This window comes from Rhinatrema bivittatum, chromosome 4, assembly GCF_901001135.1.
Source record: "Rhinatrema bivittatum chromosome 4, aRhiBiv1.1, whole genome shotgun sequence".
NCBI lineage: Eukaryota > Metazoa > Chordata > Amphibia > Gymnophiona > Rhinatrematidae > Rhinatrema > Rhinatrema bivittatum.
Genome location: NC_042618.1, coordinates 27278929 through 27291330, shown reverse-complemented (window position 1 = coordinate 27291330; position 12402 = coordinate 27278929). Strand labels below are relative to the sequence as shown.

Here is a 12402-nt window from a genome sequence, read left to right as displayed (position 1 = left end):
GAGGGAGAGCTGACAGTCAATAAAGAAGAGATGGAGGGCTCAGAGGCATCAATAGGGGAAAAAAGACAGGGACGTGGAAGAGTGGCGACTGAAGAGATGGGGCAGAAAGGTAAAGCTGAGAAAAATAACTGAAGAAGAAAGATGGAGCGAAATGAGATTAAAGATCTGCGAGACAGGGGAGAGAGATGGATGAAGAAAGGAGATAAGCACAGAAGGAAAAAGAAAAATGGGAAGGAGGGCCAGGAAACAAAGTTAGAATGAAAGCAGAGAAAGGAGTAAAGGGAAAACACCCCTACAAGCAAGCGAGCAAGCAAGCAAGGCAGAGAAAAAAAGAACTAAAGTATAGTATTTGTTAAATGTTCTGGATGTTTGCAAACTAGAGGGTACATGGGATGTTTTAAATGCTTAAAAGGGTACAGTGGCCATAAAAAATAATTGAGAAGCACTGGCCTAGAGTGCAACAATTTTGGGGCTGGCACCACGGGCTTTGCTGCGCATGAGCCCTAAGGACTCTATTTGCCAATGCCCCAATCTCAGGCAGCAGAGAACAGCCCCTCCCCTCCCATTTAATGTGCAGGGAACTGTAGGGGAGGGGGAGCAGACAGAGCAGAGCAAGCAAGAGCCACTCTGCTCTCTAATCCAACCCCTTCCCTCCTGTTGTTTCCTACTTCCTTCCTATTGTGCAGGGCACAGGAAAGATGAGAATGAGGCTGGAGGGGACCAGAGTTCAGTTTTTGTCTCTAAATTTCTATTTGTAATTTGTGGTCATTTAATCTGTATTTGGTAATCATTTTTTTGTGTTATGTGTGATCAACATGAGGTATCTGCTAATGGGTACTTTCTGTGTTCTCCAGCTTATTCTAGTTATTTATGCTGACAATGTTTATTTATCTGCAATCAACAAAGTCTTGAAACAGATGAGTCTTTCACTCAACGCCAAAAAAACCAGAGATTCTTTATATATGTCCTAAATTAAGCCCACAAAAGGAAACAGAGATTGTGGAATTTGCAAAAAACTATCCTATTTCATTAAATGTCAGAGATCTAGGGATCATCCTGGACTGCGAAGTGAATTTTAAAAAATGGGTGAACAGTATAATTAAAGACGGATATTTTAAATTGAACATTTTAAAGAGATTAAAACCTTTTTTTATATCAGAATGATTTTAGAACTGTTTTACAAGCCCTGGTATTTGCCAAGCTGGATTACTGCAACACCCTTTTTCTGGGCCTACCTGCCTATGTTACCAGACCTCTCCAACTACTGCAAAACTCTGCCGCTAGACTCTTGGCGAATACAAAAAAGCTGACCATATCACCCCCGCCCTGAAGGAGCTGCACTGGTTACCCATTGACTCTAGAAATCAATACAAGGTTCTCTCATTAATTCATAAATCACTCTATAACGAAAAAAAATCGAATGGTTCACAGCATCTTTACATTTCCACACGATCAACGAATACTGGACTGCTTCCAATTCCATCGGTAAGCGCCGCACATCTGAATGCAGTCCCTGACAGAGCACGTTCAATAGCCGGGCCGCGTTTATGGAAGTCCCAAACCACAAGACCTTAGGATGGAACCCAACATCAAGCATTTCTTTAATTTATGCCCATCTCTCTACTCTTTTAGCCTATTACTTTTATTTCCTGTTCCGCTCTCACAGGAGCCCCCCACACCCCCACCCTTAAAATAGCTCACCACACCTCCACCAGAGAAAGAGCCCTGTGCATCGCAGGCCCCGCCCTCTGGAACGCTAGGGCCACTTGTGCTCCGACTAGAACCTTGCACCCGGAAATTTAAAAAAGGGGTGGAGACATGGCTCTTCAAACTGGCCTACCCTGACTCAGATCCCACCTCGTCCCTTTTTTCCCTTTACTCCACTAGAGAAAGAGCCCTATCTTTTTATCTTACACTTCGCCTCCCCTTTCCCCCTTACTTGTAATCTGTCTTGTCACCCCCTCCTTCTGCAATTTATATTCCTCCCCTCCTCCTTTTCCTAGACCATTTACCTTATCGACAGCAATACTGTATATAACTTTTATTTAGTGATAGAGATAAATTGTACACAGTTTTTGCATATAGATCGTATATACTTTTTTTCCTTTTTTGAACGTATAATTTACAATGTTTGATTTAGTGCCTTTTTTGAATGTATAATTTTCCAATGTAATTTTTAATACTTTGCGGTTGTTCCTCCACCTCTGTGCCTTGCCCACCATAAGGTACTGTTCCTATATCTTTCTCTCTGTCCTGTTTCTCCCTCGCTGCGCTTGCTCCTTATATCTTCCTCGCTGTCCACCTCTCCCCCCTGGTTTTTTGTATTCTCCCCCTTTCAGTTGTACTGTAAACCGGCATGATGTACGCACAAATGTCGGTATAAAAAAAGCGAATAAATAAATAATGTGTTATCTTAATTATTAATGTTAGCTAATTTTATAATTTTAATATTTTGATATGTATAATCTTTTTTTCTTTCTTTCAAAATTTTGGAATTGCAAATGTTTTAATTGACATTTGTTTTTATTGTAAACTGATTTGATATGTACACATGAAGGTCGGTATATAAAAAAAAACAATAAATAAATAAAATAAATAGTTTCCCAGTAGGGTAATGATATTCATGTCCAGTCCTCGAGGACCAAAAGCAGGTTAGGTTTTCAGCATATCCCAAATTAATTTGCATGAGAGAATTTTCATGTACACGGCCTCAGTTGTATGCAGTTCTATCTTATGCATGTTCATTAGGCATACCCTGAAAACCTGACCTATTTGTGGCCCTCGAGGACTGGAAGTGAATTCCACTGCATTGGAAAAGTATTGCTAGTAATTAATTTTGATTTTTAGACTGCCTTTCCAAATAATGCTCTAAGCAGCTTACAGCATTTTTAGAATTCAGGTACAATAAGTTCCTTCCCCAAAGAGCTTACAAATTAAGTGGACACCTGAGGCAACAGAAGATACATCTACTCGTTCAAGGTCACAAGGAATGTTAATGGAGGGGAAGTGGTTTCTCTGGTTCGTACCTTGCTGCTGTAACCCAGGGCTTTCCAAACCTATCCTAGGGACCCCACAACCAGGCGAGTTTTCAAGATATCCATAATGAATATGCACGAGATAAATTTGCTCTGGTTAAGTGTGTCTGCAGGACTGCCTCGGGAAATGGCTCACTTTACATATAAAGATACTTTGCAAAATAAAATTGCACTACGCTGAATTTGGTTATTTTCCACATGGGCTGAAGCCCTTGCTGTCTCACTGCACATACTCTGCCCAATCTGCGGCTGACTGCTTTCAGCTTCTTGAGACCCACGCATCACCAGCTACAAGAACGTTTGAGCAATGTTCGCCTCCCACTCATACTGCGATGATAGCCGTGTGCAATCCTTACTGCAATATCCTGCCACTTGGCCAGAATACTGTGCCAAGGTCACCGACTGGCTGTCAGAAGATTCTTAGGCCAGAAAAGCCCATTTGGAATCAAAACTTGGAAGCAAACCACAATTTTTCCCACTTTAAAGAAGACAAAGCCTTACAATGTTTATATTCCTCCTTGCCAAGGCTTCATTCAGTTTGCATAAGATGTGAAAAGTATACACTGGGGGTAATTAAAACATAATAACAGATTAGATAAAGTACAAACACACCCCAGAGCATTATTGCCACGATATGGTGAGCACAGTACCCTTAGCAGCTGGCCCCAGGTCATCAAAAAGAGGCTAGTTCAGTCCCGTTTTTTTTTTTCTCCAGCTGCACTAAGCAATGTTCCCTGTGAGCTGTGTGCGCGCACTCAGAAAAACATCACACGCGCTAGAGAAGGAAAATAGGATGGAGTTTCAGAGAACACTGCGCACGTACGTGTAAATGCACTTTACCCGTGTAAGTGGGCTTTTGAAAATTGCTACAACATATGCCATTGAATTGTCCCTAGGATTTACTCGCGTGAGTGCACTTTACTTGAGCACATGGCTTTTGAAAATTGCTACGATAGTATGTTGTATTTACACGTGTAACTCCTTTGAAAATTACTTCCATAGGTCCTGATTTTAAAAAGTTTTTACATGCATAAAGCTGGATTTTACTTGAGTAAATGCCCTTTACTCGAGTAAGTGGGCTTTTGAAAATTGCTACAATACATGCCATTGAATTGTCCATAGGATTTGCTTGCATTGGTGCACTTTACATGTGTAAATGGCTTTTGAAAGTTGCTACAATAGTTACATTTACCCATGTAAATCGCTTTTGAAAATTCACCTGATTTGAGGTAACTTTCAAAGGAGTTACGCGCATAAATGTAACATACTATCGTAGCAATTGATTGTTGATTGTATCACTGGAGAGGTTTGGATATACAAGGACACTATATATAGAGGGGCGGATTTTCAGAGCCCTGCTCGCGTAAATCCGCCCAAAACCGGGCGGATTTACGCGAGTAGGGCCCTGCGCGCCGGGAAGCCTATTTTACATAGGCCTCCCGGCGCGCACAGAGCCCCGGGACTCGCGTAAGTCCCGGGGTTCTCCGAGGGGGGCGTGTCGGGGGCGGGCCCGGTTGTCGCGGCGTTTCGGGGGCGTGTCGGCAGCATTTTGGGGGCAGGTACGGGGGCGTGGCTACGGCCCGGGGCGGTCCGGGGGCGTGGCCGCGCCCTCCGTACCCGCCCCCAGGTCGCGGCCCGGCGCGCAGGAGGCCCGCTGGCGCGCGGGGATTTACGCCTCCCTCTGGGAGGCGTAAATCCCCCAACAAAGGTAAGGGGGGGGTGTAGACAGGGCCGGGCAGGTGGGTTAGGTAGGGGAAGGGAGAGGAAGGTGAGGGGAGGGTGTTAGAGGATTCCCTCCGAGGCCGCTCCGATTTCAGAGCGGCCTCGGAGGGAACGGGGGTAGGCTGCGCGGCTCGGCGCGCGCCGGCTATACAAAATGATAGCCTTGCGCGCGCCGATCCAGGTTTTTTTAGTAGATACGCGCGGCTCCGCGCGTATCTACTAAAATCCAGCGTACTTTTGTTTGCGCCTGGAGCGCAAACAAAAGTAGGCTATTCGCGCGCCTTTTAAAATCCGCCCCTCATGGAACTGTTTCAGTTTTGATGTAGTATACACTGATTTTACATTGCTTAAACTTTTTGTTTTCAAACAATACTAAATATTTGGAAGGAGATTGGCGGTTAATGATTATAGATGGACATCGGCCCCGATTACCCGGGAGGTATCAGTGTTAGCCCAATATGAAAGCACCTAAAGGGGTAAAAGGGTACCAGAAGTGACAGGAGCTCTCTAAGGCACTGTCAGAGAGGCAAAGTAGCAGCAAGAGCGTCAAGAACACCCTAAGGCCTCAAAAGGGGGCACCAATAACAGTGGCATGAACCCCCCAAAGCAGCACAAACGGGGCAATGTGGCACCATGAAGGAGGAACAAAGCAGCAAAGGTGGAGAAAGAAGCCCCAGGCACTGACAGAGGGACAAAGAAGTACAAATCGAGGCATGAAGACCCCAAAGACCATGAGAGGTACAAAGCAGCCACCCACAGTGGCAAGAACACCCCAAGATGTAGCGTCTGGTATGAAACAAGGCAAGACCCCCAAGGTCTAGGACAACATAAGAACATAAGAAAATGCCATACTGGGTCAGACCAAGAGTCCATCAAGCCCAGCATCCTGTTTCCAACAGTGGCCAATCCAGGCCACAAGAACCTGGCAAGTACCCAAAAACTAAGTCTATTCCATGTAACCATTGCTAATGGCAGTGGCTATTCTCTAAGGGGCAGATTTTTAAAAAATACGCGAGCGCGTACTTTTGTTCGCGCACCAGGCGCGAACAAAAGTACACTGGATTTTATAAGATACGCGCGTATCTTATAAAATCCGGGGTCGGCACGCGCAAGGGGGTGCACATTTGTGCAACCTGCGCGCGCCGAGCCCAGCGCGAGCTGCCTGTTTCCACCGAGGCCGCTCCGATTTCGGAGTGGCCTCGGAGGGAACTTTTCTTCGCCCTCCCCCCACCTTCCCCTCCCTTCCCCTACCTAACCCACCCCCCCCGGCCCTATCTAAACCCCCCCCCCTTACCTTTGTCGGCAAAGTTACGCCTGTCGCCGGCAGCCCCGCTCCGTCCTCCGGTCCCGGGGGCTGGTCCGGAGGCCTCGACCATGCCCCCAGGCCGGCGCCACGCCCCCGGGCCCGCCCCCGAAATGCTGGGGCCCGCCCCCGAAACGCCACGTCGTTTCGGGGACGCCCCTGGACACGCCCCCTCCCGCCCCTTTTCGAAAGCCCCTTACTTACGCACTTACGCACTTACGCGCGTCCCTGCGCGGCCCTTTTAAAATCCGCCCCTAAGTGAACTTAATAGCAGGTAATGTGCTTCTCCTCCAAGAAGCATGGAGAGAGGCAGCAAGACCACCAAGGAGTGGGAGAATGGGTACAGCAGCAAGGCAGAGTGGCTTCAAGACCCTATGGCACTGGGTGCAGTCAGAATGGCCAAAGAATAGGTGCAGGTTAGGCTCTGGCCGGATATTCACAACAGAAAAACAACTCCTGCCTATCTTTGCAGCTTATAAACAAAGCAGCAGTACCACAACTTACAGTCTCTCAGTCTAGGTCCTTCCTAAGGTACTTCCTGTCTCCCTGGGGCCTCTTGTTCCCTCCTGGGCATGGCGAGATATACATAGAAACATAGAAATGACGGCAGAAAAAGACCAATCGGCCCATCCAGACTGCCCAGCAAGCTCCCACACTTATTTTCCCAAACTTATCTGTTTCACCAACCACCAAGTTCAGGGCCCTTGTTGGTACCTGTTTGATTCAAATTTCCTGCCACCCCCTGCCATTGATGCAGAGAGTAATGTGGGAGTTGCATCAAAGGTGAGCATAAGGCTTAATGGTTAAGGGTAGTAACCACCGCATCAAGCGAGTTACCCCGATGCTTGTTTACCCAGACTGCACAGATCTGTGCCTTGTTGGATGTTGTCTGAAAAAATAAATATCTCTCTCTCTCCCTACATGGGGTTTGAACCCATGAGTCAGAGATGTAAAGTCTCTCGCTTTACCATTTGAGCTACTCAGGCTTGTATATATACATTTTCCCAGAGGCCTCTGCCTGGACCACAGTTCCCTGTTGTCTGAGGTTTAAGGTAGACCAGTCCAGATCTCTGGATCCGGTCCCTTAAGGTATTCTGGGGTTTTCTTGTGTATACTCCTTCACAGACCCCCTGACGTGTAGAGTCTGGGGTATGGCGGCCAGGCTGAATGGTAGCAAGGCCCCCAGATGTATCATCAGGAACAGGGCAGCTTCACCTTGGTTGATCCTCCGCCTTATCTACTTGCCCTCTTCTCCTGCCTCAGCTCTGTCCTGGTTACTACCTCACTCAGGAATTTCTTGGTTGCTGTCCTTATTGGTCTCACTGCAGCACTTTTCAATGGGAAATAAACACATGAAACCAACAATTTTTGTTTTATTTGTGGGCACCCTCCATTCGTTTTGGAAGTTCACAAATGAAAAGAAAATGGTATCATTTCTTGCATTTTACCCATTTATTTCATGTTTATATTTTTACTTGATGCTAGGGATGAGCATTTGTTTGAAATGGGGAGAATAAATACAAATACATAATATGAGGCTTACTGGAGATGAACAGAGGGACTGAAGTCGGGGATTTGGCACATGGATAGATGGATGTAAATTGGTGCAGCTTTCATTTCCTCCTGAAGAAAACCAAGGAAGGAGCTCCTGAACTTTTGGGCTTCTACTTAAAATCCAATTTCTATGCAAGGTTTTGGTAAATGTGATTGAGCGTGTTCCTTCCTTCCTTTAATGATTGCTTTGACTGAGGACTGTGGTAAATAAGTCTAGACAGAACCATTAAAATTTGAGAATAAAACACTAAAAGGAAAGATTAAAATCTAATAACTGCAAATTAATGTTTGCGCGAGCATGCATTGACCGGCTGGCACAACCAGTAATTTACTAATTTTAGGCTTCTTTCTGAGAAATCAGTTAGTAGCCAGAAAAGTAGGAGTTAGTTCAGATATTGGGTAATACGTTGGGATTCCATGTACATGTTATACGCTTAATTGTTACTATTTGCTACGAATTCTTGACACTCATTTTAATTAATCTGTGAAGTTTACAGTCGGGGCTGAGAAAACATTAGACTACATCTGTATGAAGACTTCATCTGGCTATTTGGTGTAGGGCAGGCTAACTAGGCCTCACTAAACTTCAAAATGAGGAAAATTCCAGCAATGGGATCATCCAAGGAAGAAGAGGTCGCGGAGGCGTGACCTCTAAAGTGTGAGTCGGCGATGAGGTTTATTTAGGTTACTCAGTGCATATTATGTTGGAACAGGGTGGGCTGCAGGGGCCATGGCCCCACCAAAATTTGGGTCAGCAAGCCAAAAAGTGCTAGTCCCTTCTCTCGCCCCCCCCCCCCCCTGCTACCTAATGGGAAGAAAACTCGTTTGAGAGCTCCCCCTTCTGTGCAGTTTGCTCAGGGCAGAAGTTACGTCTTAAGGCTTAATAGAGAACATTCTACGCTCTCTTTACTGCCAAATCTGCCTTCCCGTCCCGCCACCGCCAGACCCGCTCTCCCTTCCCTTCCCTTGGCTCCGTGGACCTGCCTTCTCTTGCCGACGTGACTGCTGGATCTCTTCTCCCTTGCTTCTACCGCCACTGTTGGACCTCCCTTCTGTGCTGCCAAGGGACCCACCTTCCTTGCTGCTGTACTGCTGCCTCTGCTGCCCCCAGCCGTACACTCCGGGGACAGGGGGGAGTCACATCACCAGTAGGTAAGCAGATGGTAGACAGAGAATGGGGAGAAGTGGCAGAGATGGGAGCACGGCAGGGGGGCTGGAGGACAGGAAGAGGTGCAGGTAGGAGGGAGAGGGAGCGAAAGAGGAGGGGGGAAGGGTGGGAGCAGGGAGAAGAAGAGACGGGGTGAGAGAGGTGGAGGAGGGATGCTGAAGGGAGAGTGGGGCAGGGAAAAAAGGACAGGGTGGTGGAGAGAGAAAAGGGGGTGGGAACAGAGGAAGAAAAGGGGCTGAAGGGGGATGGGGAGAGAGGTGGGGGGCTAAATTGGGGAGAGGAGAGGACAGGAAGTAGAGGAGAGAACTGAGGCAGAAAGAAAGAGGGAGGGGGTTGAGGGGACAGAAAAGAAGCCTGGTCACTTTTTTTTTTTGGGGGGGGGTATTATGTTGGGGATAACAAGCTTTCCTCCATTCCCAGCCCTCTCCTCTCCCTTCCCAGCACCCCATCTCTCTCCCCATCCCCTCCTCTCCCTTCAGCTCCTCTTCTCTCTGTATCTCCACTCCCTCTTGCTCTCCCTCCCTGCCATCTCCCCTTAGTCCCTCCTTTCTCCCTCCCCCCCCCCCCCCCGTCCCCCACCACATTGGTTTTTCTTGTGAGAGGTGAGTAATGATGGAGACAGGAAGGAGAAAGAGAGCGAGTGGAGTGGGAGCAGCAGAAAAGAGGAAGGGGACCCGAGTGAGAGGAGGAGGTGGGGCAGGACGGAGAAGCAGAGGAAGGTTGTTGCAATTATACTTTATATGGTTTGCGTGAAGGATGTGTGTACCAGAGGATGACATTAATTGTGAATGTAAGGGGCAGAGTTGGGGGTCCATTTGCATGGCCACCCCAACCAAAAAGGCAGTGAGCGGCTGGGAATATGAGGAGTCTGACATCAAAGGGAGCTAAAGTGAGGCGACTAGGAGTTGTGCCTTTCACGGAGCTCCTCGTCTAAGCTGGAAGGAGGTTCTCTGGGTCCCCCGCTGGGTCCAGATCCGAGAGGAGTGCCGGATTCCAAGGTTGAAGGAAGAAGGGAAGGTTTTGCGAGGAGCTGGGACACCCATCAGATAGAGTATTATCATTCTCTGTGCGGGAGGAGAGGATTTTCCTGGTTTCCAGAGGTTTCAAAAGGAGAAGATACCTTGAAGAATAACTAGAAGGGATCCCCTTTCCAGTCTTATATGCTGAACGGTTTCTATTTTTTGTGCCTGCTAAACTATAGATTGCATTCAGTAAACGTTATCCTTTGTTTGGAACACATCATCTTGCGTGGGGCTGATTTTGGTGGGAGAATGAGCACCTACCTGGTCCTACAGGCGAGTCCTGTCCCTCCACGGCCCGAATCCGTGCACCAACTCACAAACAACTCGGCAGTCTCTGAAGCTGGGCAACAAAAAGAGATGTCGTATGAGCTGATGATCTTATTCGACTCGCCAACGCGTGCTTCAGCAGGATGAAAGATCCTGATCAGTCTAAGAGAACAGGTTTCACAAATTGTATTCTGCCAGAGATGGGCAAAGACGTTACAGAGGTCATCCTAAGCGCTCTACTCGCTCCAGTCATTTACATCCGGTAGCCTGTGAGCAGCCAGCTAGCCATACGGTCTTTCTCAGCTGCCTTCCCTGAGCGAGCCAGCGCTAAGGAGAGCAGGTGGACTGGGTAAAATCCAGAAAGTAGAACATCATTTAGACTAATTGTGTTTCTATATTTAGATGACCCAGTCACAAGTAGTGAGTTGATAAATACGGACTACTTGTGTTAACCACTAAATACTCAGTGAAATGTTTTGATGGGCTCCTTTAGTTAGAACATTAAACAAAGAGAAAGGCTAAGCCATTTGTCCTAAGTATAGTGCAGTCATTCCGGCAATCATTAAGCTGCATCCTGAAGGGCAAGACCTAAGTGGTTTTGCGGCAGATAAAGCTGAACAGACTCTTCACTCTTCTGTACAAGGCATAAGATATTAAGAGATTAAAATTCCTGATCCATGCTCATTAGATTTTATTTACATGGATAGTTTCTATGTCTTGCACAATATTCTCAGGCTACCTTCAGGACCCTATTCATTAGTTATTTAGATAAAGGGACTTGGAGAACATTTTGCTGGCAAGCGCAGGCAAAGTTGGCAGTTACAAAAGACCAAGAGTAACCTCGCTTGTGTTATCAATTTGGTTCTAACCAAGGGCCAGGGTGCTTTGCCAGTGATCACTCATCTCAGTTCTCAAACTGAAGCAAACGCCAAGGAAACCTTGCATAACTTGTACAGGAGGAATAAACATCTACATAAACAGAAGAGCATTACTTTTCTTGAATTTTGGGTATCAGAAATTTGCATAATTTGAACACTTTTAGAGGTACTGTATACCCCGTGCAATAGCAACCAATCAACACATCCTGAATATGTCAGTAGGTTATCAGAGCACGATAGCCATATTACACGTTTTAGAACAGTACATCATCATGGCAGGAGGGGGGATGCTTGGGGTCTATGGCTTTCTAGATCTATCTCTGCTGATCCTTTTGGTTGATTATTTGCTGGTCCTGTTTTTCTCACTATGACAATATCTACAGCGATAACTTTCGTATTACTCGGAAGTATTACGTGAAGGTGCATTGCTGAGCAATTGTTCACCTGGTAATGGAATATCAGGGTTAAGCTTCACGTGACATACAGGCACTTTGTCCTAATGAAGGGCAGATTGCAGCACAAACAATGTCATCAGTGAAACAGCAGAGGACTGCAGGACATCAGCGCACTGTTCCTGCCCCTCATTTGCCTCCTGTGAGGTCTTGGATGGCTATGATTTACTTACTGACCCTGATAATAGCATGGAGGGCAGAGCGTGCTCTACAAGGAACAGGCCGATGGAAACCTTCGCTGCTAAATTCTACATACAGAAATCAGGAAAGGACCATCAGCGCAGTGCGGCAACAAATTATTGACGTAGCGAGTGTGATAGTGTCCAGAACAGGACTGGAAATAAAATACTCACACATACTGGCATGAGTAAGATTTGTCCTGCATGGTGGGGGCCAACTTTTTAGCACCGGTGGCGCCCTGTGCAAACCCAGAAACAGTGCCCTCCCCACCCACAGCACTACTTGGCGGTAACCCTTCAAAGCCGCCTTGCCTGCTGGACTTTTTTGACCCGCTAGTTTCCTTCTGCTGCTTCTGGCTTCCAATTCAATTGGAACCGGCGTCTACTGGGCTATACGGCTACAAACCTTCATTCGTAACTACCTGAGTATTTGTTTTCCCCTTTAATATGTCTCCCAACTTGGCCCAGCCAGGAGCATCGACGGTCCTCAGCCAGGGGCCATGGACTACAGCTCTCTCTCCAGAAGGCAGCTAACATGGACTCTTCTGCAGGAAGGTTAAACAGGTTAGGCTCGTCTGATTGAAGAACTGATGACAAGAGGGGATATGATAGAGGATTATAAAGTCATGAGTGGGGTAGAACAAGAAAACAGGTGTAATGGCCCCCAACCTCTCCCCCAGGCACAGTACCATTAAGCCCTGGATGAACGTCTTTCAGTAGTATAGTAAGTGAGAGTGTAGCCTTTGAGGGAGCTGGGATGGCCATCCCCCTGGGAAAGAATAGAAGCAGGTATTTCCTGAGAGCTCTGGGGGCAGTGCAGTT

At 47.0% G+C, this 12402-nt stretch overlaps 1 protein-coding gene across 4 annotated transcripts in view; it reads right to left on the bottom strand.

Moving 5' to 3' along the window:
• LOC115089694 (B2 bradykinin receptor-like) overlaps positions 1–12402 on the bottom strand; it is an 89104-nt gene that overhangs the window by 17691 nt on the left and 59011 nt on the right. For 2 of the 4 annotated variants that reach the window (XM_029597889.1, XM_029597893.1), the window contains exon 2: positions 10066–10144. The exons of the other annotated variants lie outside the window; for them this stretch is intronic. The gene's annotated coding sequence lies outside the window, so the exon portion shown is untranslated. The remainder of the gene's footprint in view (positions 1–10065; positions 10145–12402) is intronic. 4 annotated transcript variants of the gene reach the window in all.